The sequence below is a fragment of the Hippocampus zosterae genome, chromosome 11 (genome assembly GCF_025434085.1).
Source record: "Hippocampus zosterae strain Florida chromosome 11, ASM2543408v3, whole genome shotgun sequence".
NCBI classification, from domain to species: Eukaryota; Metazoa; Chordata; class Actinopteri; order Syngnathiformes; family Syngnathidae; genus Hippocampus; species Hippocampus zosterae.
Window position 1 is genome coordinate 12,724,609 of NC_067461.1, and position 25,136 is coordinate 12,749,744.

General features: G+C 42.0%; 2 protein-coding genes across 2 annotated transcripts in view; one reads left to right on the forward strand and one right to left on the reverse strand.

The window, feature by feature from the left end:
- Nucleotides 1-14,406, forward strand: part of slc29a3 (solute carrier family 29 member 3) — a 91,314-nt gene extending 76,908 nt beyond the window's left edge. Inside the window, exon 8 of the transcript XR_007964712.1 lies at nt 14,396-14,406. The gene's annotated coding sequence lies outside the window, so the exon portion shown is untranslated. The remainder of the gene's footprint in view (nt 1-14,395) is intronic.
- Nucleotides 1-25,136, reverse strand: part of tacc2 (transforming, acidic coiled-coil containing protein 2) — a 169,293-nt gene that overhangs the window by 41,976 nt on the left and 102,181 nt on the right. The window lies entirely within an intron of this gene.

The window sequence follows — 25,136 nt, forward strand, 5'->3', positions numbered from 1 at the left end:
ATATATATATGTGTATATATATATATATATATATATATATGTGTGTATATATATATATATATATATATATATGTGTGTGTATATATATACCGGTATATAGAGGGGGGGGGGGCCCGGTAGTCCAGTGGTTAGCACGTCGGCTTCACAGTGCAGAGGTACCTGTTTCGATTCCAGCTCCGGCCTCCCTGTGTGGAGCCTGCATGTTCTCCCCGGGCCTGCGTGGGCTTTCCCCGGGTGCTCCGGCTTCCTCCCACATTCCAAAAACATGCGTGGCAGGCTGATTGAACACTCTAAATTTTCCCTAGGTGTGATTGTGAGCGCGGATGGTTGTTCGTCTCTGTGTGCCCTGCGATTGGCTGGCAACCGATTCAGGGTGTCCCCCGCCTACTGCCCGGAGACAGCTGGGATAGGCTCCAGCACCCTACCGCGACCCTCGTGAGGATCAAGCGGTACGGAAGATGAATGAATGAATATATATAGAGGGGGAAACATTTACATGAACAATTACTAAAACTAAATTAAGCTTCATGCTCATAAAAATGGAATAAACTCTTTAGAAGTTTAGCCTGATTTATAAGCACAACAGCCACCAGTACATACATAATCATTATTTATTTGTAAGCTATTTTCATTGCCCCAAATTAGGGCTCACGGAACCCTTGAGATAGGGGGGCCCCAGTTTGAGAACCCCAGCTTGATGTAACTTGCATGTTTCCACACTCTGCTCTTTGCAATGTTTTTGGGACAACCTTCATATTCAAGCTTCTAGCACACGACCCTGTACATCGGCTTATGTTCAAACATAGCAAGGTTTATTTAGTAATTGCTCCAGAGGCGCAGTGGCAATGCCAAACAACATCAATTTCTGGAAATATGTTGACCCACAATGTCAGTAATCATGCCCTTTCTTCCCCTTGCCACAATTTGAGGAATGTACGGTACTCTGCCAAGGATCTGCAGATACGAATAATTTATTCAGGTAATTATATGTCCACAGGGAGATAAAAGCATTCCGACTGTAGCTGTGCAAACATCCTGCAAGGTAACTGGTTACCTGGAGCTCTCAGTTCCCACACTGGGAATGTGGTGAACACACAAAGCACAGCAGAGGAAGGAGAATCACCAAGAGAGCAAAGAGGAAAATCACGAAGCACTCCAATCGCTATGATTGTCTCTGGGCTAAATCCATGTCGATAATCATCACAACTCGGTCGGGTGGTACAAGATTTCCAGTTGCAGGTGCCCAGAGGCTCTTGTGGGACCAGCACGTCTCTTCCCCTCATTAACTCTTCCCGTCGTCTCCCCTTGTCCGCTTGGTCCTGCAAGCAGCCCGGCTACTGGGTAATTCACTCTCCAGACTCCGAGGTGAACCGCTGCCGCGGGCTCCAGCCACACTTCCGTTTAACCTTTGTCAGATGCAGTTTTTCAATCTTTCCCGAAAAACTGCATGCTGTCAGTCGTTACTTCTTGTCTCTGCGTGTCCTCAAGTACAGTAGAACCGCCAAGGTGGAGCACACGATCTCTTCAGAACTCAAACTATTGTTTTCTAGCAAATAATAATCCACTACATGAAAAAAAATCTCTCCATTCCAAGACATTTTTTAACTGTACTGTATTTGTAATGGTATTGTTATTCGGCTGCCTTGGAAAAATAAAAATAAATAAAAACTTGATGAGGTTTTCGTCCCAAGTTGACTGCAGATTTTATACACAAGAATATTCTGTTATGAACTCCGGATGTGAATGCAGGAGGCATATAAATGCTAACCCAGTCTCCCGTTAGCTCATTAGAATGTATTACATAGCTTTGTCTGAACATTGATTTTGCTTTTGTCTTCAATACCGCAGCTTTGAGCCTTTCAGGGTGATCTCCATGATGGAGACAGCAAAACAATAAATAAAAATAAAAATCATACACGCATGTATACACACACACACAACACAGGCACACAAATCAAGGAGAAGAACAGAAGTCACTGAAGTTAGGAGGTCCAATAGATTGGAGGTTTAAAAACATGATTCGGTCTTGTCGTAAATTTGATAAGGGCCGTGCAGGGATGCTTGCATCACAGAAATTCACCCACGCATGCACGCACACATGCACACAGTAATGAGTTAGATTTCACATTATGATTTTGCACATAGCCATTAAAGCTTGGCTACAGTGTAATTATTGCCTGTGACAAATGAAGAGGTTATATTCAAACTATTAAACAGCTCATAGCTTTTGATGGAAGACATATATGATCAGTTAAAAGTGGTTCAGGCAGAAAAGTGTTTGGGTCTATTTTCTCTTTTCTTTTGTTCCTGTCTCCTGTAACACAATATGCACTAGATGTTATCGAATTAATCAGTTTGAAATTATGGTAAAGTGCAGGTTTTTACATTTATAACAAAATAGAAGGCAAACAATAGCAAAGGATCTCTCTCTCTCAAATCATCACAGTATTGTACATTAATGCATTGTATGACAGTGTCAATATGTACACAAGGGGTGCTCAAACTTTTTTGATCGAAGAATCCAGAATAAATCGAGAATAATGACGATAAAAGATAGAGCGCAACAGTTCTGATCACAAGCTGCAATTGCAGACTGCTAACAACTTCCAGTGACGTAATCACGCGCCACCGTAAATTCAAGATTTACCTGCTTTATTTTATTTTTAAATATTTTTTTGGTGAAAATGAGACTGATAAGTTGATTAGGGTGCAGTGTACATTAACAGAAAAAAATATATTATTAACATGTACAAAGACACACAAATGGTTGTTTGTTTTTTTTCTCCTCGACACTCCTCGGATCTACTTGGGACCTGTCTTAGATCTACCGGTAGATCAGGATCTACCTAATGGCCACCCCTGGTACACATATTGTACAAAGGTGCATCCTCAAACGATTATTAGTGAAAATTACTGAAAAGCAGGTAATCAAAGATGCCAGGTGCAATACTGAGCTGCTTTGCTTTGCTTGCCGAGACATTGTGACAAAGTGGTCTCAGCAAAGTGATGACTGTCAACACTTAATGTCCCAAATGCAATATGCTTCTGCTTTACACTCTGTGCATCTCATGCTCTCCCGAATCACCCAGTGGGGATTCAAAATAGAAGATATTCCACTGAAGCCCTATTCTCACCCTTAGTGTATACACACCCAAAGGACTGTCCCGTTTCATGCTGGCCAGGCTCAGGCGGGCTCCTGCAGGCCGTACTTTGATGACTTCCTCTCGCCTGTTACCACTCTGCATTTTACGTGTGGCTGCCATCAAAATAAGAGAGAAAGTGGGAGGTGAGAACATGAACACAACAGATGTACAGATCAGTGATTATGTGGGTTATGCGTGTACTGACAGAAGGTGGTAATGAGAAAAAATAACTAAATCCTCCCTCACTTCCCTCAACCTGATAACCCCCTACCTTCCTCCACCCGGCAGAAGCACAGTAGTTCAGTTTTAAGGACTGATAGAGGTGCAGTGCCTCTGCTTCTTTATCTTCCCTTTTCAGGAAGCCTGACTGACCGCGTTTTCTTTAGTAGGATAGGCCGCTAAAGACTCATGTCCAATAGGACCAAAATGCACGTTTGATTTGGATCATCATTCAGACCAACATAAACAAACAGCCATTAATAATTTCAAACATTATTTACTGAAAGCTGCGTGAAGATACTTTACCAGTTGGGATGATTCTGGCCCATGTCCAGCTGATCCACTGCATGCAGCAGAGGCAACTGGAGATGCCTGAGACCGGTCTCCCTTGTGTTACAAGAGGCATGACCACGATTGCCCTCTGTGTCACTGATAAGATCTGAACCCAATGGATTTTTCATTTGTAGATCTTACAGAATCAATTTGTGTATTTTGTTTTCCCAGACGTTGACTATGGATTAGAATATCATTTAGCCACTTTTATGGCTTCTGTTTGGGAATTTTACCTCTACATGCCACAATTGCAGAACCAAAATAAAATAATCGACATGCTATTTAAAAAATATTAAAGGCAGAAGCACCCAAGGTCAACCTATATCTCAATGATCAAAAGAGAAAAGTCTGGCAAAGGAAGATAATACTAATAACTCAACGCTTACAGCAACATGACAAAAATGATGGCAGCTGTCTTATGTAATGACAGCAAACGTTTGGTTACATTTACAAAGGCTCTATGGCGGTGTCCAAAAGTCTACAAAATAATCATAAAAAGAAAGCATATTAACTATATTCTTTGATTACTTTGCTTGTCGTGCTAATTGTGTAGCAATGTCTTTTTTTTTAAATTATTTTGTTAATAAAGTGTTTCTCCACTTACTCTTACTCCACCAGCTAGCTGCTATACAACACCGCTTTGGAATCATATAATGTTTGTTTGTTTTTGTTCGACCAGACAAACTACTTTTTAGGCGCAAGACTATTCATCATATTTTAACTCGCACGGCTCTCCCTCAATGGTCTAGAGCAGCAACAAGAAGAGATGAGAAATGAGAGAAAGCTGAGCAAAACTAGGGTATGAAGTCCCCCTTCAACAAACTAAATTGTCTGAACTATTTTATAAAGCACAGTGTGGGGCATTTGTCAACACTGCTTCACCACCTGTTCTCAGTGAGACAAAATAATCTGTTTTTTATCGTCAATACTTTGACACAAGGTGACAGGATACAAACAGTGAAAGCGTCTGCACACCCTTGTTGTGATGTGAAAAGAGTGGACCACGAAAAATCATTTGTAAACTTACTCAACCGTCAATGAGACCTACATAATTAGTACAATTCAATTAAATAAAAAAGTGGGTGGCTGACTTCCCGACTTACCCAACCTTTTCTTCAGCTGTCTGGGTGACTTTATGGCAAGGGTGCCCAAGTCCGGTCTTCGAGAGCCCCTATCCAGCCTCTCTCTTCCAACACACCTGATTCATCTTCTGAGAGCTTGCTGATAGGCTAATCATTTGAATCTGGTGTCTTGGAGGAGGGAGTTGTCCAAAAGAAGCTGTAGAGGGGCTCTTCAGGACTGGACTCGACTGGATAGGGTTCGATAGAATCTTGTCTTAGCTGTATCTTGCAGAGAAAAACATCCAAACCGGACTACATTTTGAAAAGCACATTTGAAATATTCCAAATGCTTGTGAGAAAATGTGTCATGTTACATGTTTGGGTCTGTTTTAAGTCAGCTAGATAGGATGAGCCTCAAGCTATTCCTCAAGCTGCGAGATTCAACCGGAGCCCTGTAGTACAGATGTTGGACTCTGCCATGGCCAACATTTTGAGTGATCTACATTTTGTCAATTGCGGTTGACGGAAAATGACATGATAGTTGCTCAGGGCTCAAGTAATGACGAATCATTGCTGAGCTTCAGAAAACAGGTGAGCTATGGTTGGTTATTACCTTAGCCTTGAGCAACCGCAATGTCAGTTTCTGCCGACCGAAAGTGGCAAATGGCCTTGAGATGACTAAAAACAGATAGATGTTGCTGCTTTACTCATATTCATCCATCTATCCGTCCATTTTCTGAAACCGCTTATCCTCACAAGGGTTGCGAGGTGTGCTGGAGCCTAACCCAGCTGTCTTCCGTCAGTAGGCATCGGACACCCTTACCGGTTGCCAGCCAATCCCAGGGCAAACAGAGACGAACAACCATCCGTGCTCACACTCACACCTAGGGACAATTTAGAGTGTTCAATCAGCCTGCCATGCATGTTTTTGGAATGTGGGAGGAAACCGGAGCACCCGGAGAAAATCCACGCAAGCACGGGGAGAATATGCAAACTCCGTACAGGGAGGAGGTACCTCTGCACTGTGAGGTCGATACGCTAATCACTGGACCACCGGGCCGCCTACTCATATTCCACAAATGCGATTTTAATCACAATGCTGTGTTTAGACCAATGGAGATGCACAGAACGTAATTCTGCAAAAAATATTTGTGGGCTGACTTTATTATAGAAGGGTATTTAAAATAAGCCTAAAAAATCAGCCATGACATTTACATATTATTGCTCATTTTAAGGTAGTTATTTAAAGTGTTCGTAATTCAAGTTTACTGACAAGCTGATGCACACGGCACAGCCGACTTTCTCTTTTGTTTACTTTTGTATAATGACTTTGTAAACTCAAATCGATAGGAACAGAAGTCAAAGATTTACCCCTGCAGATTCATCCAACTAACACACATCCTCAGATGCCAACGTTTGGGTCATTTACTTTATTTACTTACATTTTCACTTCATCCCTCATCAAGTAGGGCATATACCGTGGTTAGCTGTTCCAACTGTGCTGCATTAGGACTTGGAAGCCTCCCACACCGCTCTAATTATCATCCTCTAAAAAGTTGAGGAAGTGCAATGTAAACAGTGAGTCAAAGAAAAGGATTTAATTGAACAATTATAGGAAGCATATGTTTATTTGTTCGGTAAAATTAAACGCTATATGCTACTCACTGCAGGCAACGGAGGCTGTTGTAAATCTGCCCCCAAGCTTATCCTTGCTTCTCTGCAGTCGTTTTTAATACAGTTTGAAACATGGAATTGCAAATAAAAGGTGAGCGCAAATTAAAGTCTCAGTGGGTCCCGCAGCAGGACATGAGTTCCCTTTAGCTGGTGAATGCTTGTGATGTTTAGGTTTTCAGAATGGAATATAAACATGTAAAAGTCATGATCGATCTATCTGCAATAAAAAGGAAAGACACACACATAGGTTCACATTCCATTGGTGATGATGATTTGCCTTCTGCTTTATGCAGGTTGCTATATTCGATTTTCTCACTCTGTGGTTGTGATAGCACATTTTCGTCTTTCCCAAAGGTGTGGCCTCTTCATCACACCGATCCCGCCTTTCTCTCCAGGTTATTTGCACTACTCCTGTGTCCTGTTTTGTTATGCGGCGCAGTCATGTGCCAGCCGTTATGTACTAGTAGCCAGATAGTATCAGTGTCCAGCTTTATTTCCATGACTCCCTTTTCTGTAGCCAGGGGAAACATTAAAAGCACAGGCAGGAAGTTATGCAGGTCCAGCTTCTCCTCCTCATTCTGCCTCTTCCACCAGATATTAAAACCCACCCACACCCTTGGAAAGCAGAGCGGCTGTAAAAAGCACCGCAAGAGGAGGGAGGGAAGGAGGAATCATTACGTGCAATTTATAAACCATTAAAAGGCCTATTAAAAAGCCTGCAATCTAATTCATCCAGCAGTGGGCGCTGGCAATGATGGCGGGTGTGGGAGAGAGAGCTCAGTCCTTCATTTAAGCAGTGTGCTCTCATCCAGGGTGTGTGATGACATCTATGGTGTCATTGTGACCAAGGGAAGCTGCTTGCCTCTGTACGGATGCCCAAGTCAGCAGAGGGACAACATAAAACTTGACAGATGGAAGGAGATGGATGGCAACTCGTAATAGTTATGTTTTGGACACACGTCTATAGTGGATTGACTACCCCAGTGCGGAAGAGACAAGCCCGCCTAAATCCGTAGAACGAGTCTATACAAAGTCAGGTAGCATCAGTGTGACTATTTCTGCTAATTACTATAAACACCCTTCTGTAATGAAAATTGTTTGTCTTTTTTTGTTGTTGTCATATTTTAAGGTTACATAATGGGGACGCCAAAGGAGACCAGTGACACGCCTCCGTGCCAAAAAAAAGAACAGTTTCATCATTATTACCGTCTGCTGAAATTATATCTAAGAGAGAAATGATTGGACGTCATTTTACAATGGCCTTCGTTCAAGTTCAGATTGGTTTGGTTTTGCAAACACAGAAGCAAATGACATACGGTTCCGCACTACATGGAGAAGGTCAAAAAGGTCAATAACTGTGGCATTGGGAGCGTCTACCTGGAGCCTGAGGCGTCACCACCCCCCCTTCACAATATCATAACAACACCAGCAGTCGATACACTCCAAAGTGAGCCCTCGTGCAGAGCACAGTGGAAATCAATATTCTTAAAAAGGTAACACGTCAAACTATTAAATACCGCATTGATCTACATGTGATATTTAGTGCCTATGAAGAGATCTACAGGCATTTTATCCCCAGTTCAAAGGCACTAAAGCAGTAAAACAAGCTTTTATGTGATGATTTCATCGAGTATCACGCACTAAAGTAGGTTTAAGAGAGACACAGATGACTCTTATTTAGTATTTCTGCTTGCCGCCTTTATCTCTTGGGAGACAATCGTCAAATGCTGTGCCAAAATTTGACAGTTTATCGTTTCTAATATGTAGTTTGACGCAATGTTCTCTCCCATTCATAAGCACAAAAATGCGAGGGATGTAGGATTCTTCCAACTCAGCCCCTTTGCATAAGCTATGTTTAGAATATTTCCACAAACAGGCAGCACATCCCAGTTTGAACCCATTCATCTTTTGTCTTACAGCTGTCAACATTTGGAAGGCAAAGAAACCCCTCCAGCACAATGGAAGAGACACTTGTGTCGCATTCAAAAACTCAAAATTCAACAACAAACTTCTGGAAATGTGTGCCACTTGCGATTGAATTAAATGGAGCAGCCGCGCAAGACCACACAGCAACCGCATTATGATTAATTAAAAGACACAATAACATGTACAATCTGCTGAATTCTTTTTTTTTTTAACTCAAATGTATTGAACGGTCTTTCCAACCCTTATTGAGACAATGCTCACGTGAAAAAAAGAAAAAAGAAATATCAAGCAAAAATGTCACAGAAAGGGGAAATGAAGGTTAATTATGCAGTTTGCCATCGATTGTAAGGGTATTGAATTGTTTTATTTGTCACTATATGTCGTGTACATAGATATATGACCAAAGATACATTAATTGTAGCAAATAAAGCATTTTTGGACGACGTAAGATCAGATTAAGATCTCTCACGGTACACTGGTTTGATAGGGGATAAGGTTTGTTTCTCCAAATGAATTTTATGTGACACACTTTCTTGTTCAACAACTGACTCTGAAACCGGAGGTTTAAACAAAAATGACTTTTAAAGAAATGGCAAGAACCTAGGCGAGTTCGACAGAAGCAAACTGCGTGCATATCTGAAGTACATAGCTAAGTGGAATATAAAATGAGAGGAATTTGGATGGCAAATCATTGGAAAACTGTATCCCCAAATAACATGGGACAAAGCCCCTCACTTTCTAATTAATCAGAGGCCTGCTTATGTCTCTTTGCGGGTGCCAAAGTTGACCCTTTTATGTCTATTTAAACAACATAGTTGACAAACTCAGGTAATCACAGCTACAACATTGTTACCAGTTGATTTTTTTTTCTTAATCGAAAAGGGAGTAGCACGCCATGGTGTTGACTGGTGAGCACGTTTGCCTCACAGTACAGAGGTCATGGGTTTCATTCCGCTCATGGCCTTCCTGTGTGGCGTTTGCATGTTCTCCCCGTGCCTGCGTGGGTATTCTCCGGGTACTCCAGTTCCCTCCCACATTTCAAAAACATTCTTGGCAGGTTAATGGAGCATACTAAATCGTCCCTAGATATGAGTGAGAGCGTGAATGACGGTCTGTCTGTGTGTGCCCTGCGATTGGCTGGCAACCGGTTCAGGGGTCCCCCGCTGACTGCCTGAAGACAGCTGGGATAGGTTCCAGCGCTCCCGCGGCCCTCGTGAGGATAAGCAGCCCAGATAATGGATGGATTGATGGATGAATGGAAAAAGGAATTGCCAATTTGGGGGAATTAATATTAGTTTAAATAATGCAGCGAGAAAGTATCAGACAAACTGCGACTGGAGTGGAAGACTTTGCAGCAACATGCTATGCTGTCTACCGGATTATGCAGAAAAGAGGATTTCACCGAGCTGCAGAACTTCGGGGATATTGATAATCAAGGTGAAATGCGTACAAGCGCAGACGAAAATGCAAGGCAAGGGCAACGTCGAAAGAATTAGCTTCCAGAAAAAGGTTATCCGGCATTATTGATGTAGCACAATCACATGTTATTATTTGTGATCAGATTATAGTGAGTGGCATTGGTAGGTTCAATGTTTTGTATTAGCCTTTTGAGCTATGAGAGCGGGAGGGACATCCCATGTGGGACTGCAAATGAAATTGCCTCTGAAACGCGGGGAAGTACTGGAGGCAGTTATGAATGCAGAGTCAATACGAAGCCTGAGAATTGTGCAGGCAAGGAAAAATCGAAAAAGGGCAATAGCGCAGCAAGCCAAAGTGAGTGGGATCAGGACAAAAAGGAGTGACAATGAAGAATGGAGGCAGTTAAAGCTAGCCGAAAGAGTGATCTGTTATTAGACAAGGGTGGATACAGACTGTAGTTTTGTTTTTTGCAGAATAAAGACACTCATCAATTTAAAATGTCAAGGTTCCAGGACTTCACCTCGACGGTGTCAGGCGTAGGGCGGCAGAGGCACATTCACCCTCCTTCTTGTCCATTCATCATACACAGGAAGAAGAGACCCCTATTGGGGAATTTTGGGTAATCTTGCGTGGCCAAACAGCATCAGGAAAGGCGGCCATGGTGGAGCGGATGGCAGCCAGGCTTCTTGTTATTTACTGCTCACTTAACACTTCTGCACCCCGACACGCACACAATTTATGAGGACAATTGTAAGACCGGGCGCGCTCCACTGGAGCGCTTCCTGATGGATGTACGGCCGCGAAAGGAGAGTCCGCAAGACAGGGTTGGTACATCCTGTGTTTTTCACTCACTATATTGCGATCTTTAAACATCAAAAGAAGTCTGATAAAAGCAAGACTAATGAAGCTCATTTTGTTGCAAGAAAAATATGCATTAAGTTGAAAAAAAAATGCAATGTGTTGGTGCACTGCTGCGTAAATGCGTCAGGAGCATTTCACGCTAGATGTGATGCAGACTGAGCGACCTGCTCATATTTCTTAGAAAATGCCACTGCCATGCCAAATGTCACCAGAATGTCAGCAAATCCAAACTTTTTCTTTTTTCTTTGTTATACATTGACATCACTGATAATCTATTTTCACAACTCTGGGTGTTTAATTAGCGTTGCAGTGTTTGAGCGATCTGTTGATGATTACGGATAACAAATTGTTTTCACCTAAGAGGTGAGAAGGGGATTCATGACTTATTAATGGTAAGCACTACTTAACTTTTGTAAATCAATAACAGTAATACTGTTCCTTAGTGGGGGCAACAGAGTCCTAAAAGCAACGTCCGCCATCTCATCAAGAGTTACAGTATTTGAGCTGCTCCTTTGTTCGCTATAAAGTTGCCTTTTGGGACAGGTAGAACCAAGCAATTATTTTTAGCTATTTCTACTCAGACTGGAGAGAAACAGGAAATTGATGCAGTTCTTTATTTTATTTATTTTTTAACATTTACTTTTCGAAAAATAATTTATTTAGAAAAACAAAATTCACAAAGAGACATTGCTGGAGTAGCACGACACCCAAACTCAGCCAAGATTAACACTTGCCACAAACTCTTTCTGTTAGGACTCACTGCATTAAATTGTCTCATAACCTCACACCTCCCCAAAAATATTCACATTTCATGTGGCCAAAGCTTCGGTTTCGACTTCACCGTCAAATAAGGGCCTAAGTGCAATTTGTCTCTTCAACTGATATAAATAGCCAACTTCGCTTCCCTGACTGGAAAAACAAGAGCTGGCACTTAAATTTATTTGTCTTACTTCTTGAATGTGACCAAACAAATAGAAACAAGGCCAGAGAAAATGGCTCCAAAAAACGTTAAAACAAAGGTAAAAAGACAAAAAAATATTTTGTCTCCTCCCCTTAACAAAAAGATGGTCCAGATGTTTCTCATCGTCTCGTCACTTTGCTTGTATTTAGTTCCCTGTCAGTCTTTGTTGGGTCATTGGGGGTATCTGTGTGCTCCTGTCGTGTTTTGTTTCCTGTCGTAGTTTTGTTTGTTACTTTGATTCCTCGTCACTTCCAGAACTTTTGTTTGAGTACTTCAGTTACTGTTTTCCCAGTGTACTCCTGTTTGTATCCTGCTTTTTGGGGTCCTCCAACTACCACCTCGCAAAACTTGACAATAAATCAAGATGCAATTTCCCCATGCTCTTTTTATCACTATTTTACTCTGGAGACACGCCACAACAGCCGAGGGTGTTGTCCAAACATACCAGTTGATGCCACAGCAAAGAAGCTAATTTTCATTTCAACCACAATCATGCCCCTGTATGACATTTAAGATTTAAGCATTTTCACTTCATCAATTGATGTCATTATTTGCAAGGCCTTCACAGTTCTTTGGAAAAATTCTCACCGTGAAGCCACTTCCCAAAAGCAAGACCTTCATTCACTCCTTTCCTAGTTCCGCTTGGCTGAGTTCACAGAAAAGTTTTCAATGATTTCAGTTTAGGCACTGAAATCTTCCCGGTCTCTAATTCCATTTTTAAAACGACAACATCAGCTTATGTACTTTGTTTTATTATTTGTCTACTTATCCCTACCAAAATTTAAAATTCTCATATTTAATAAATATGAGACATATTGTAAGCATTTTCTTGTAAGCAAACCCCTCATTACAGTAACGTAAACAATAGTTGAATCAACCATTATTATTGACTTTTCAAAATTTGGTTTCAGTCATAACAGCCCTCCAAGAGAAACGGTAACTAAAATGTGGCCCCCGACAAAAATGAGATTGACACCCCTGTGTATAGAGACTGTTACATAGTGCACAGCCCAATCATATCCTTCTATGCACCCTAAAAGGGGCAAACAAACCACTGTTAATGTTCAGCACACCCTCAATGACCCTTTACAACACTTGGATCTGAGCAATGAGACGAACGCTCAATACAAACCTCACAAGCAGAAGAGAGGGGAGTGATAATGAGAAGAAAACCGAAGTGCAACAGGAGGTCACAAGATAGCAGACAGGAGCACCAAGGTTTTTGGGTTTTTTTGTTGCATGTTTTTGTTTCTTCACACTCTATTTTTGCATCCTCTACTCTCTGCCTTTATCTTTCTGCCACACTATGATAACTTATAAGTGATTCCTTTGTTCATCCTCAAGTTTAAAGAAAATCATGACATTTTCAATTTGTCAGAAATTCATTTGTCACATTGTAAAATGGGTCAAGAGTGCCGGATGTGAACAACGGCTGATAGAAAATAAAGTGTCACACGTTTCCAACTAATGTCGCTGTTTTTTCGACTACATCACATACAATGGAGCCCTCAGGGTTGAGGTAATCCATTTTGTGATTGATGGTTGACCTCCCGTTATGTTCTGAGGCAGGTATTTTTTACAGCAGTCACAGTCCAAAACTGATGGAAAGGTACATACACGTGAATACGGTTTTCTCATGCAACAAATCTGTGATGTGATGCTTCACTTCCATTTGGTTCGCTACCAAAACAAAATTTCACATTGAGATGAATTATACTTGGAAGAATTTTCTGCAGATCCCAAAGTGTCATCATCATCATCATCATCACATAGCCTTTATTTACTGTACAGACAATCCACCCATCATTTCATCTCTACAGCACATTTGGGCCAGGGATTAGCTGGAGTCTATCCTAGCTGCCTTGGCGTGAGAGGTGTGGACTGTTTGCCAGCCAAATTGCAGACCACAGGGACAAACAGTTCACAGTAACATGATGAACACTTATGGACGGCATGTTGGATGGCTGGTCAGCACGTCCACCTCACGGTGTAGGGTTCAATTCCGGCTCCGGCTTTCCTGTGTGGAGTTTGCATGTGCTGCCTGGGTTTTCTCAGGGTATTCCGGTTTCCTCCCACATTCCAAAATCATGCACGGCAGATTAATGGTGCACTCTAAATTGTACCTCGGTGTGATTGTGAGCGCGAATGGTTTGTCTATGTATGCACTGTGACTGGCTGGCAACCAGTTCCCCCGCATATTGTCTGAAGGCAGGTGGCATAGGCTCCAGCACGCCCGCGACCCTCGTGGGGGTTAGTGTATTAGAATATGGATGGATGGATTGATTAATCAGAATCAGAATCAGAATCAGAATCCTCTTTATTGGCCAAGTATGTAGAACACACAGGGAATTTGTCTCCGGTATAATACTTATGGGCACTTGTGAAAACATAGGGATTTATTTGTTTATTTATTATTTTTTACATCATAATCGATGTGAGAGCCAGGTATGGTATGAGGTGTGAGGTGTACTTGAGATAACCCAGAGAGCACAACACACGCGTGACAATTTTCACTTTCAGTTGGCCCGTGAAAACATATCTCATAGTACAAGACTGACCCGTGAGAGTCCCATATACGCTCACCAACTGCCCAATGGTTGTATAAGTCTCCCTACTTCACAACAATGCCGGCCAAAAATCAACATTATATCATGTTAACTAGTTAAAAAACAACATAAAAGAAAAGATTAGTGTCAGAAGCCTCGATGGAGAGAGATACCATGAAAGTGTGCAAGAAAGGCGCGCTTGAAATTGACCCAAGTACGAACAGGAGACTATGCTCCTTAATCAAGTGGGAGAGACACCAGCCAACATTTGAGCCTGCTACAAAAAAAAAGGAAAAGAAAAGAAATGAATTTGATGGATTATTATTTCCAGGGGAAATTTTGCCTGGTGTTCTGAGGAGAAATGTGAGATGTGAGTTGTCTGAACAATTGAAGTTGTTTTCAGCAACCTGTTGGCAAGAAACTAACCCTGTTTACCTTCTGTCCTGAGTTGTAAACCTGCACTATACTGGCTCTCTCAAAACAATGTTAGATTGCAGGAGAGGAATGTTGAATCTATGACTTTTGTGATTCCTGAGTGCTAACTGATTCTTGGAGAACTAGCTGGCACCGTTCCTTCACTTTTTCTAGTTTGGCGGCTCACTTCTCCGCAACTCACTGAATATCTGCGTGCCAGTGCCAGGCCCAAACAAAATAAAGTCTTCTCTGCTTCGGTCTGCAGCATTGTCTGTAAATTGGAGTATAATTTAGTTCCTTGTGGACATTTTTTTTCCCCATTCATTTTGGCGGCGTATCCTGCAGAACTGTGCTGCTGACCACTGATTTGCCCCATTTGTATTTTAGCTGACACAGCCTCTACCGCCCTCAGGTGCTAAGTTTACAATCAATAAAAGCAACGAAGGTGATATTGTAAAAGAAGATAGCTCGCTCAGGTAAAGTTTCCTCCCCTCCAAACATTATCTGTTCACATTATGCAAGTACAGCAGATTAGAAATTGCGTGTTACTCCAGTTACATAACAGCCTGATGGGCTGGAACTGTGTGGGGAAGAAGCTGAGCCACACCATCTAATTGGAACCACAACTTCATTAGAATAACTGCCACCATATCGGTGGAGATTTATCGTACATTACCATAAAGTGTGGCATTTTAAGAGTGCGACATAAGTTCGGCATTCCCAGATGTGATAAGGAGAAAACTGTCGTAAGAATGAAAAAGTGCCACGGGCCATCTGCACGTGCTATTAAACCGCCCATTGCTTTGCACTAAATCCCAGCAATGGAAAGAGTCCAGCAGTCAAAGCGCATATGGCCAGCGACTGGTGACTGAATTATCCTTCAAATGTAGGTTAATGAATTCAGGAGCAGGCTGTGCTGGTGAGCATCGCATTTTTAACAACCTGACGGACACACCTGTCAGTGGGGAAACGCCAGGGGCAGGGGAGTGCTTGTGGCGGGGTAACTATCGCCGAGGGGATCGATTAGGCTTGTCTGTCCCGGGGCCCGGAGACTCAGGACATCGGAAGCTATCAGGAGATAATGAAACACCAATAAAGAATGATTAAGACACAGACACCTACAACCGTCGGTGCCCCGTGCCTGCTACATTCATCATTATCGTGGTCGACAAGTCCTCAAACACACACTGCTGTTGTGGGCGTGTGTTTGTGCATACAGAGGCACAATCCGTCCCTTGTTCCGTTCTGTGGGTCAGCATGGATTTGCTAGGGAAATGCATAGGTAAGGTTGTATCGTCCTCTGTTTTTGCCCTTGGCAATGATTTGTACCTGTGCTCGTAAATCATGATGAATTTGTGCATGGCAGAAGGTAAAAAGGCGGCTCTCTTCGTGATCATTAAACTACCCAAATAATAGTCGAGTGGACGCATAGAATTTCAAACATTTTTTTTTTCGTGATGTTAATTTCACAAGGGTATCAGGGATGATAAGCCAGAGAGAATAATGGTACAATACATATCACAAAGAGCAGGGATTCTCAACTCAGGTGCCTGTGAGTGCCCTGCAGATTTAAAGTGTTGGTATAATAATTTGAGTTTTACACTGTGGATTTTTTTTAAACATGATAAAAAGATTAAGTATAAGAAGTTCCGCGTCATTAAAAAAACAATTTGGAAAGAAATGATATCCCCCAAAACGCACTTAAGATAATACCAGCCAACCAATGTTTTGACCTTTTTTGAGAGGGTGCGAGATGGTGAGGAGAGGTGGCCTGCTGTCATGCTTTTTCGTGACGTTGAAGGGGCTGCATTGTTTCATTGGGAACGGCATTGTTAAGTGAGTTGTTCTGATTGGTTGATTTGATCTCATTTGTTCGTTCGCAAGATGACACAAAAGGTGCATTTTGTTCCTGATTTTCCCGTGACTATGCACCGCGTTTTTCATTGGGATGGTGCCAGTGCTGTTGTAGTACTGTTTATAAACTGTTAGTTGAATAACTTCAGTCATGACAATTACCTGTTCAACGTTAAACTATGGGTGTTTTGATGGCAAAACGTTTGATCCCTGCAACAGTTTTTTCATAATTTCTCAGGACGAAATGATTGATTTGAACATTGCTTGTTATTTATTTAATTTTTTACAGCATATACCCAGAAACATACTTTTGGATAACCATTTTATTTCCCGGTACAGATATTCAATCTCGATTTTTCTACAGGAGAGAATGATTTCAGTCACGCCAAAACACTGCAGTTGTGCCGCAATTGTCAAATCGACATTGTCCATAGTCCAGCTGATCCGAACACCATCTGTGATGTGACAGCATATTGGTTATGACGCAACCATGATGAGGTTTAATTGCTTAACAAGCAAAGACAGACTGAAGGTGATTACATTTTATTTATTTCTGTTAATTAAGTTAATTAAAATGGAGGATTATCCTTCCGCACGCCTGATATTTATTTAATCCGTGTCTACAGCGCAGGATCGCTGCTGTAAATCCAAATGTCATTTCTCACCACACAAACATGTTTTCAGAATATGGGCGTTAGAGTCACATGTACTGCCGGATTTAAATATCTGTCACCAATGGTAGCAGGCATGCTGTGAGTCGCTCACGTTTTTTTCTTTTTTGTGGGGGAGTTGAGATGGACAACAGTGAAGTGCAAAGGAAATCTGAATACTCCCAAGAATGACTCATGGTCTCGTATTATGTTCTGTGTGTTTTCAACCACACCAACCAGTATTATGACCTGCAGAGTGAGCAAAATTGCTTTCTCCCCAAGTCTCTCCCTTCATCAGACTCGCTTGTATTGCTGCGAATGGGACAGCGACCAAGGGGTCTGCACTACAAGCAGCAGATTAGAGGATTACCATTAATTAGATGTCAGGGACAGAGTGGGGCTTTGCCTGTCTTGGCCATGATACAATATCTGTTAATCTGCTATGCTCCTGGATAAAAGGAATCAGACCATTGACAGGAAAATTGGAAAAGAGCGACAGGGCCAAGGAAGAATGGAAAATAAGAACAAAGAGGTAAAGGAGAATGGTGGGTATACAGATATGAGGAAGGTTGAAAGAAATGGAATTTAATATTACTGGGGTGCACTTGAAGGTGCACTCGGAGATAATAAGAGATTTAAGGATTTGAAAAGATTTAAAGAAATGAAACATGTAAAATAAGAAGATGCAAGGTGGGGTCCTGCAAAGCCTTGCTTTGGTTTCACCTTGAGTATAATTTTTCATCATTCCATTTTTTTAAACTCACGATTGGACACGTGTCCCAGATTTGATGGCTTCGTCTCTTAAAAACTACAGCGGAAGTGATTTCCGTAACAAGTAATGTCCATGAATTCCTTAACTGCAGGCTCTAACTGTTGCCATCATAAAACCTATTCAAAGTAACATTTTAACATCTAGCCATCCATTTTCTGTAGCGCCTGTCCTCATAAGAGTTGGCAGTAAACTGCAGCGTATCTGAGCTGGCTTTGGGCGAGGAGCGGGGCGGGGCACACCCTGACTGGCGTTTTAACGTTCCCATCATAAAGATATGAAGAGATGCTCACTGTGTAAAATCAAAAATGGAAAGATGTTTTCAAGCAAAGCAAAAATATGCAAACTTTATAAACGTCAAATTATACTGCTTTTCTATCATTCGACTTGGGGCTTCTACGATATTCTGGGGCGGAAAATTCTTTGGGGAAAAAAACCGACTCCTTCTGCTTTTCACTGATAGAGACCTGCTTTGAACACACGTGTCATATTTTAATTGAAGATTTCTCATATGGGTAGCGTGTAAGTCAGGTGATTGACAGATGACTGGTTCTCACCTGATAAGGCGCCGGTCCATAATGGAAGACCTGACCCTTATTTTTAGTGCTATTAACCCAGGCCAGACTGCCCGTGTTTACTTCATTTTATTTGACAAGGGGTTTGATGCTGTGCCTGAGGCCGGCTAAGGAGCCTGTGAAACACGACCTACCAGCAGGGAGATAACAAGCACCCTGCAGCAACTTTGGCTATGTCTCATGTCCTTCCAGTCAGCCACTGTGTAGGCCTAAGTTGTTTCACTGTTTAAGGGTGCACTGGAGAATGCACACGGCACATGTGTGTGCGTGCGTGTGTGTGTGTGTATTTTATATATATATATATATATATATATATATATATATATATATATATATATATATATATATAATATATATAATTCTATCTGTGACTAGAACCTCATTTAAATCGTAAGGAGGTAATTGATGTTGATGGAGAGGGCGTGGGACACCACCTTACATAGGGCATTCCCTCTATTATTTCAGTAGAGTGACTCCAGGTGCCCCTATGAGCCCCTCTCGCCCGAGACTCTAATTACGTTGGGGACCTAGAGAATTCAAAAGATTTAGATATAGTTGGGGGGGGGGGGGGGAATTTCCAATTTACTGCACCACTTGATGTTTGCCCCGTTTGTGCTGTAACTTGTGCTTCAGGAAATGTGGAAAAGCGCATCATTTGTGCATCCTGATAAAAGTGGAACATTATTAGAATGCTGTCATGGCCGTGTTTATTTCAAGGGAGCGTGTGGATAATAATCTCAGAGAAAAACACACCTGTAATGCTTCTAGAACTACCTCCAGATCACAAAAACATGTCAATCTGAGTCTACGATCATTAGGGGTGGGGCGGGGGAAAATAAATTATATGCATCAATGCATTGTCATGCTTTGTAGAACATCAAATTTGGAGTGCATAAAAGCTTGCAGAATTTGGGGTGTGGTTAAAAAGTGTAATGGAAAATATGTTTTAAATGAAAGGGCAAAGCCAAACACACACTTCTGGCTTTTTGCAACACTTGTACAGTGTGAAGCGAAGATGACAACTGTGAGAAGAGAAGAAAATAAATTTCCACTTGAAGTGACTGTGAAATGAGAGCACTAATTTCAAACAGAAAGACTCCGGCCATGTCCAAGTACTTTGGAGTTGAATAGACAGAACTAGAGCATACTGTAATACAAGCATCTACAGTAGAATGCTGTAACAGCTGTAACCAGGCCTGTCTGAGGACACTTTTATGATAAGAAAGATAACTATAATAAAATTAAACACTTGTGTGAGCCCAAAAGAAAAGATTAAAAAAAAAGTACAAAACAATCCCCTCCCTCAACCCCTTCATGTGCTTTTTGGTACTAGATCAGGGCCGGTGTTTAGTGTGCAGTGTGCATTAAGATAAGATAAGATAAGATAAGATAAGATCTCCTTTATTTGTCCCACACTGGGGAAATTTACAGCCTCCAGCAGCAAGAATGTAGGTAGAAAGAAGAAAAAACAAACAAACACCATTCAATGAAGTGCAATACAAATACAAAATGGATAAATCGCAGTGCTATTTAAAATTGTTTTTCACATTATTTAATTATAATTATTATTATTGTTGTTGTTTTTATTCAGCAGCCTGACAGCAGTCGGTAGGAACGAGCGTCGGTATCTCTATTATTAGGCAAGCACCGGCAGCGCAAAGTCTGTAGGAATAGTTGTTACGATTGTATTACTGTCAATTTTTGATGTGTTCTGTTTTATGTTAAATGTTCTGTGTAGCGTTTTGTTTTAGGTGCGGCTGTTGTGAAAAAGCTAGACATGTAAATGTATTGTACTGTGTTGATGTGTCGTGCGTGTAGTCGGCCTTCTGCCCGAAGTCAGTCGGCACAGGCTGTAGCAACCTCCCGCCAACCTCTTTGGGATAAATGAACGCCTGGATGCATTGTATTGTAATGGTTTCCATATTTACAATAGTAGATGGGCCATCTTTAGAGGTTCCACATTAAGTTGGAAAACATTTTTTGACGTCGTTCTACATTGATTTTTCTCACGCCAATAAACATCTTGAAAAAATAAATAATCAGTTACAAGAGGATGTATCGTCAAAATCTAGAGAGATCTGCTGACTGATCGGTATGGAATTAGTTTCCATGGAAATCATCTTTTCACTTCATGAGTCCATCTTATTACAATTCTGTAATGAAATTCCATTTTAAGCAAAAATTACGTTCTCCTTTTTTCCAGTAGTTTATAGCTTTGCTTTCACTTTTGCCTGGCTGAGAACCGTCCCCCTGTGGACTGTCAAAGGTGCTGTCTAAACAGTTTGAAACATTGCTTCCTTGACAACAGACGCTCTGAAGCATGATAATCAGAAACACATTTTGGTTATGAGGTCAAGCGACAATAATTGCCTGGCAGGTTAGTCAATCAACACTTTTCTCTGTACACGTGTCCCGACCTGCATGTGCATGTTAATTTTGCACTTGTTCTTGTATTTTGTAAGTAAAAAAACATCTTCCGTTTGCACGAATAGTCACCACGCATTATAGAACCGTTAATTACACAATAGGATGTTAATAGCAGTCAGCATGCATGACTTGCATGCACGCTTTGAAATTATTAGGCCATAAAGGTAGTAAGGGGTTTCATTTAACAGGGTTACTTTGTTGGCTAATGAAGCCAATAAAAAAAGTTTAGAGTGAAATGAGAATTTAGTGGGGGGGGGGGGGGGCGCAATTAAAGTTCCCGGTGAATCAATCGTGATCATTTGAGATCAACAAACACAAAGCAGACAGCGCGGTCGTGAAGCCGAAAACACGAGAATTGGGTGGTAAACTTTCCATTATCTCCATTGTTTCGTGCTTAACGGGGATATTTTGCGGTCGCTCTGAGTGGCAGAGGCCAGTAAAAACGTAACGCTTTATGACCTCCTTGCTCAATGTTGACAAGAATTAGGCACCGGAGAGACAAACTAGAAAGTGGCAAAGTCATGCAGGACATGAGGCAAAAGTGATCTCTGTCTGACGGAATCTACCAATTAATGGTTACATGGTGCACATTTACTCTTTAATTGAGCATCTAATGGGCGAAATGTCAAACAGCAAAGCCCTCTAGGGTGGCATTCGTGTGTGTGTGTGTGTGTGTGTGTGTTGGACTCACTGTGTGGGAGTGTGACGGATAGAATGAGACCTCGCAACAGAGGGAGACAATCAATACATTGTAAACCTTTTTTCCTTATGGAAAGTTGTAAGAGACTCGGACTGAGGACGAGCGCCGGGAGCATGGGAACACACTGGCCAGGGCCCCATGACGCTGGGCTTTGCTGTCTTTTTATGATACATGACAAGATAATGAGTCTGCAGCACCTCTGAAAACGTCCCCCAAAGGTGTATTGTTAGTGTTGTGGAGTACTGCACATGTGCTGCTGGCATCATTCACAGAGGCTCCTTGATTTTAAGTGTGCTCATGCCATTGTAAACAGAAAAAATGATATACTTGATGTTCTAGCTGGTGGCCGGTATTGGCGGTGGTAGGATTGTGTATAGAATATCCGGAATCTGAAAATAAATACAGTAAGTACATCTCTGTGAACAGTGAGCCTCATTATCTACAAATTCCGAATGTGGTTTTGGCATAAATATCACTGAAAAAAAGTGGAACGGGCCCTCTCATGCCCCCCAAAAAACGAATAAATAAATAAATATTGATTTCTGATTGAATTCTGTGGATCTGCACCTCTTTTTACTATAAATTTTTAAACGTATGGCCAATCAAGTGCATGTGCCAAATTGCCAATATGCCTCATTAGAAAAACAGGATCCAGGAATCAGTCCGATAACCGGCAGCGTCGGCAAAGCATCGGTGGTGTAACATCTCCACGGGAGGCTTGATTTCCTCGGCATGTGACACAAGTGGTGAATTTTGTCCCCTGGTAGTTAATACTACCTACTCGCCTTTGGTTGTTATTGAAATGTTGATTCCATGTGCATGACGGTCAAGTAGATTGATCTTCAATGCAAAATGATAACTGTAGAGGATGCATGACTGTAAATAAATGATAGATGATTTGTTTGTACATTTAGATATTTGGTTTTGTACATTTGACATAAGTCAAGATGTAAATCTGTTTTGTAAAAATACTTTTAATTACGTCTCGGCCACCCTAACAACGCACACCAAATGTGAAGAATGTTGGGCTGAGATGAGGAAAAAGGGCATCTTTCCAAACAAGTAATTACCGGCACTTATCTTATTCACAGTGCTCCAGGAGCAACATATTTGTCCAGCCGTAACGCAGTTCCTGTGCATGCTTGGTTTCAGTCAAACTGAAATGTGGCGTTCACAAAGGTCACAGCCAATCTCTTATAACCCGAAGCCCCTTTTTTTTTTTTTTTTTAAATCATCGTTTCCGCAGTCCTCACCCCTGACTAAATGTGACAAGTTGGCTCTCTCAGACAGACATGAGAGTACAAAGTGGATTCATAGTCCGGCCTATAGTTGAAAGCCTTTCTCCCCCTCACCCCCCGTGGTTTTCTGCGGAAGCCACGGGCTCCTGCAGGTGCGGTAAAGGCCGTTCACTAGCAGATAGAGCACAAGGATTACAGCCTCACCAATGCTGCCTTCTGGGAATTCCCAAAAATGATTAGCCTTGTGCTCCTGGGATGAGGGACTGATGGTGGAGACAGCGGGGTCCCGGGGCTGAGCAGGAGGAAGCTCCACATTAGTTGTCAAGCGGCTAATATCTTCATCATGAACACCAGTCTGCCACGTTAAGATAAACACTGCCTGGAGGGCAAATGTATTAGAGATGACAAAGATTACTCAAATTCGGCGGTTCAGAAAAACATTTTGAAAAGATGGCTTCCCCCATGCTGCTCCTTGTACTTTTTTTTCAGGCGGCATCCTTGCATACAACACCCGTCGTCACTGTTGCTGCTGCAGAAAATGTGCAAGGTAAGTGCTCCCTTCGGCCGCCCACTCCAAAGCAGGAGTCATTTTGGAGCCTGTTGTAAACTGATGAACCCTTATGATTGCATGTTGGGGAGAAAGAAGGGCCTGAAGTGATGGCAATAAAACAACATGTGCTGCACGCCTGCGTTTTTGCACTTAAGACTCTCTCTTGTTCCAGCCTTTTTTCTCCAACGCACTCCTTGAGCTCACTCTGGAATTCCCGCTTGTCTACTTTTGAAAAGTCATTGAGTGTCTTTGACAAAGAAGGGTGGAGTGAAAAGATGCCTCTGGCCTTGTCGCCTCATTGTGGAGGAGGCCATCTGACCATCGGCAGCAGTTTAGGCCAAGGGGGGGCATTAGTCCAAACCTGAGAGACCTGCACAGCCACTGCTGCCAAGCTGCTCCGCTCTCCTTCAAGCTTCAGACCGGTCGCCTGCAGGTGCCGAGTCCTGCTCAGCCAGATCCCACCGGACTACTAGGAAGAAATCCAGCGTGTCTGTGTGTGTGCTTTTTTTCAAGAGGGGCACGAATATGAAAGACCACCAGTAGAAAAATGGGACTTCTACGTGCTGATGTCAAAGGAGGTTCAATCCCAGGTGGGCCAATTTGATTTGGTTGGCCAGGCGACCTTGAGCTTGGCTGCTATGGAAACGTTTCTCCTGTGACTTTCTGAGGTGTCTTGGTGGCACCGCGTTTGTGTAGTGACAAAACCCTCTCACCTCACAACACCTCACACAGAAAGTGCCTCAGGCAAAAGGCTGGAAGAACGCATGAGCGGGAAATCTTTTGTTGTTCATGCTCCATGACTCAAATTCAGACAGATAGCGTTTATTGATGGCCTAGTTCGAGAAATGGAACAACAAAGTAGTGACAAACAGAACGCGGAGTGCTTTGTGTGACAATAGGTATTCAGAAAACTTAACACAATTATTTTGATTACCCGAAAGGTCAAAACATTAAATGCAAATTGCATGAGATACAAGCGGTACGGGTACAGTTTGGAATAGTCAGTTTGTGACACTATCGAGTAGATTATTCAATTATCTTCATTCCGCCTCCACATGTCACAGTGGAAAAAAATCCTGTTCAAGATTTAATGATCTGACAGATACTGTGGTAAACTGAACTGCAATGGAACACAGTGGTTAAAAGTGGTGTGGGAATCCCAGTCACCCACGACAGGAGTGTTCAATATTTTGATAACAAACCCAATTATATCACAAATAAGCAATACAGGGGGAAAAAAACTTGATACACGTAGATATCTCTGTAAATGAAAAAGGAAACGCATTTGACGCGTTCATCACCGTGTTAATGTTTAACAGTGTCCAATGGATGTTACTGATGTGGTTCATTCGCTTGACTTGGGGGCAGGCGGGGTGAGTTCAGTTCCCTCTTGGTGACTGTGTGAATGGTTGTCTGTCTCTCTAAAAAAGAAAAAACAAAAAGATCAACTGGATGGATGGATTATTTGGGCAACAAAATAGATCATAAACACAATATGGAAAAAAATGGCACATTTCATCGTACTTTGACACTGTGATGACAGTCCAGAAAATACTGAGATCCACACCATATTAAAAAGTAATGAGCGCTGGATAGGAAGAGTATCCAATAGAATACATTCATTCATTCATCTTCCGAGCCGCTTGATCCTCACTAGGGTCGCAGGGGGTGCTGGAGCCTATCCCAGCTGTCTTCGGGCAGTAGGCGGGGGACACCCTGAATCGGTTGCCAGCCAATCGCAGGGCACACAGAAACGAACAACCATTCGCACTCACACTCACACCTAGGGACAATTTAGAGTGTTCAATCAGCCTGC